At 47.5% G+C, this 4,302-nt stretch overlaps 1 pseudogene; it reads right to left on the bottom strand.

The window, feature by feature from the left end:
* Positions 1-999: 999 nt before the first annotated feature.
* On the bottom strand, positions 1,000-3,637 carry LOC115574540 (piggyBac transposable element-derived protein 4-like; annotated as a pseudogene).
* Between the last annotated feature and the right edge of the window lie 665 nt (positions 3,638-4,302).

Genomic DNA, 4,302 nt, shown 5'->3' on the forward strand with positions numbered 1-4,302 from the left:
GTCTGGGAAGCTTCCCAGTGAATTTGCTCGCCAACCCAGGCCATTGTCTGAATTAGATCGGTGGAAAGCCACAGAATTTAGGCAATTCCTTCTATATACTGGACCTGTAGTTTTGAAAAAGGTTTTGCACAAAAATGTATATGAACACTTTCTCTGCCTAACAGTAGCGATTTCAATCCTTCTGGACTCCAGTGAGAGGACACACTCTGCTTACATGGACTATGCCAAACAACTGCTATGCTATTTTGTAGACAAATGTCAGCATATATACACAGACAGTTTTTTGGTATATAATGTGCAAAACTTAAGGCATCTGTCAGATGATTTCAAGTGTTCACTCAATGACATATCTGCATTTGCCTTTGAAAACCACCTGCAAATCCTGAAGAAACTGGTGCGAAATGCCAAAAATCCCATAAGTCAAGTGGCAAAAAGACTGGCAGAAAGCCACAAACAGACGGGTCGTGAAAGTGGACATTTTGTTGTAGCAAACAAAAGGAATGGATGTTTCCTCTTAAACAACAATTGCTTTGCCTTTGTACAAGAAAAACAAGATGATGGCATTGTATGTGATATCATATCACAGAAAAGCCTGGACAGCTTCTTCACTCTACCTTGTGACTCCAGGCTCATTAATATCATGTATGTCAAAAACTTGGAGAGAGTCCACAAAAAACGCAGGCTTGTTGACACAGAAGAAATCAGCAGAAAAGTGTGCTGTCTGCCCTATCATACAGGGGTATGTGCTCATACCACTGTTGCACTCCGTGGAGTGAATACACTAAAGGATAATTACTAATTACTAAACTTTTTATATTGTGTGTGTGTGTGTGTGTGTGTGTGTGCGGGCATGCCAATAGCAATATTTTTTTTCCTCATCAACATAAGATAATTTTTAAAAATATAATTTTGAGGTAGTTTTGCTAAGTCATTTAGTCCATGTCTTATTTCTATTCATTTTAACCCTTGTGATGTCTTTCCATTTCACCCCACACAGGGTTACAGTGACCCTTCCAGGACAATGGCAGGGACAGGGCTGATGTCTTATCACTATAGCGCCACCTAGGGACTATACACGGTATTGCAGCAGTAAATCTAATATGATTGTAGGAGGCAGAGGGTCACAGCGACCCCCCAGGACAATGCTTATGCGGCAGGGACAGGGCTGGTGTCTTATCACTATAGCGCCACGTAGGGACTATACACGGTATTGCAGCAGTAAATCTAATATAATTGTAGAAGGCAGAGGGTCACAGCGACCCCCCAGGACAATGCTAATGCGGCAGGGACAGGGCTGGCGTCTCATCACTATAGCGCCACCTAGAGACTATACACGGTATTGCAGCAGTAAATCTAATTTGATTGTAGAAGGCAGGGGGTCACAGTGACCCCCCCAGGACAATGCTAATGTGGCAGGGGCAGGGCTGGTGTCCACAGAGGGTCACTTTGACCCCCCAGGACAATGCTAATGCGGCTGGGGCAGCAAGGCCAGTGTCCACAGAGGGTCACATTGACCCCCCAGGACAATGCTAATGCAGCTTGGGGCAGGGCTGGTGATCACAGAGGGTCACAGTGACCCCCCAGGACAATGCTAATGTGGCAGGGCTGGTGTCTTATCATTGTAGCGCAGCCTAGGGACTATACACACTATTTCAGTCAGTCAGTCAGTCAAACATGTCTCCTTCTAGCCTCTCCACCACTAATGTCAGCTCCTAAATTGAAATGCGCACAGGTCGGACAGTATGGCAGTGTACATCCTTTGCATATAAATGTCTTACAACCAGAGCACACAGTCTGTGTTTTACGGTCCTTCTTTGGTGGGCATATCTGACACCTCTTCCTCTTGTTATGTATTCCAGGTAGGCTGACAGCTGATGAGGTGGTGGTGGTGGTCGTTGTCATGGGCTGCTGCTGCTGCTCTTGTTTTTGTTGGTCTTGTCGTTTTTGTTGTTGTTGTTGTTCTTCTTCTTCTGCAGCTTCCTCATCCTCCTCCGCCTCCTCCTCCTCCTCAGGCCAATCACGACATTTAGCACTACTTCTCTGGACAGCTCTCACGACCAAGGCAGACGCTGCTGTGCGAGGTAGACGCTCCCTTCTTTGGATGAGTGGAGTCACCAGCACCTTTTCCAGTTGTTCCAGGAACAGCCTCCTTTTGTTTCGTTTATCTGGCAGCCAGCCAGGGTTGATCTCTCACCATAACACAAAGGCATTGTACGAAGAAACATCGATGATGTTGTGAAAGATGACCAAGGGCCAGCGGGCTGTCATTCTTCTACAGCTGTATGTTCCAATCACCTTATCTAAGTTGTCCACACCTCCTTTGTTGCTGTTGTAGTCTAGAACGATGGCCGGTTTCCTGTCTTTGCGACGGCCAGCGACAACGTCGTCGGGAGCCTCTGTGTGCAACGTGCTCATGAGCATAACGTTCTTGTTTTTCTTTGCCATGTAGGACACCAAAGTGGTGTCGGACGTGAATGCAAACTTTGAGGAGAAGACTTGTCTGTTCTTGGACGCGAGCAGCGCGAGTTTCTTCTGACCGTACCGACCATGGCGATGTCCCTCTCTAAGAGGCGCTGTCCGAGCTCGTAAGAGGTAAAGAAGTTGTCACATGTGACAGTTTTGTTGCCACCCGTCAGCCCCTCTGTGACATCGAGCACAACCCTCATTCCCTGGTTTTTCTCCGAACCGCCGGCAGTCGGCTTCCCGGTGTAGACTTGCATTTTCCACGCGTAGCTTGACTTTGTGTCACACGCCACCCATATCTTGATTCCATACCTGGCCGGCTTGTTTGGCATACACTGTCGGAAAGGACAACGACCTATTGTGTGTGTGTGTGTGTGTGTGTAAGAAAGAGACAAAGGGAAAGAAAGAATCAGAATAACAACCAAATAATTAATATCAAATCATTCACTCACTCATTCACTCACTCACACACACACTCACACACAACAAAAGCATTTATTGTATGCCAACTACTACTACTACTACTACCTCTGGTGGGAACCAGTTGCTCATTCCAATGTTATGTCAGGCCCTGGGTTGTAGAGGTACGGAAGTCGCTCGGCCCATTTATCCCACACCTCTCTTATGGCTGCCAGTTTGTCAGTGGTGCGTCTCTCGGGTCTCGACTCGCGATTGTCAAAGCGTAGCATTCTCGAGTAAGTGTGAAAAACACTTTGATTGGCATGGTGGCACAGAAAATTGCCCTACCGCTCTCCGCATCCCATAGACTGGCTGCGGCCTCGCCTCGGGACCTGTGGACACCTGCTAGGATTAGCACCCCTATATAGGCGCGCAAGTCGGTTCGACTCATGTCTTTCCAGTTTTCTCCATACTTTCGGAAACCCTCCAGATTTGTCATTTCTAGCACAATTTTGTCTATCGCCGGTGTGAGAAACATGAGAAATGTTGACAAAATGTCGTGGGCATTGGCAACCACGTACGCGGTGCGTCCAAGTGGGTTTGCTTCTGCTGTTGCTGTTGTTCCCCTTCTTCTCCTCCTTCTCTTTCTTATCCTCATATCTCTGACATCGTCGTCATCATCATCGACATTGGCATCATCATCGTGTTGCCCTATTACCCTGCAATCTTTGTAAAATGCCACTGAGGACCATTCGATAGCGTTGTTCTTGGACATGTATGTTTCTACTTCTTCTTCTTCTTCTTCATTTTCTTCTTCTTCTTCATTTTCTTCTTCTTCTTCTTCTTCAGCCTCAGCCTCAGCCTCTTCTCCTGCGCGACAACCGTTGTCCTTGTGTTCCTCCACCACGTCCGATTCTTCAGACACGTCCTCTTCTGAATCAGAGTAGTGTCCCCTGGCGTGTGAGGACATCTCATCCAACACCTGTTTAGCCGTGAAACCCGCAGTCGCGGGTGGATGACATCGCGTCAGTCGGACAGAACAGTACCGGGTGGGTAACATCGTGTCAGTTGGACAGAACAGTGCCGGTTGTGTAAGACGTGGTGAGTGTCCGACTGCCGACCACTCCTCTGATACTGAGTGTCGAGTCCGTTGGGTTTGCGTGGCCACCCCAGCAAATGTGTACATGCGTATATAAATGTAAGTAGACTGCAGAACAAACAGCTCCATTTATTCACAACCCTCTCTCTCTCTCTCTCTCTCTCTTTCTGTGTTCTAAGCCTGTGTGCTACACCAAAGTCTGTGACCATGGCGCAAACCCTGTCGATGTGAACATGGTGGATAAAGTGTTAGAAGAAATGCTGAAGGTGGAAGCGGACAATGCCTGGAGCCCAGGCTCAATCAAGTGGACTTTGTGAATCCAGATGCTGCAGGGGTGGAAG

Source organism: Sparus aurata, chromosome 22 (assembly GCF_900880675.1).
Source record: "Sparus aurata chromosome 22, fSpaAur1.1, whole genome shotgun sequence".
In the NCBI taxonomy this organism is placed as follows: domain Eukaryota; kingdom Metazoa; phylum Chordata; class Actinopteri; order Spariformes; family Sparidae; genus Sparus; species Sparus aurata.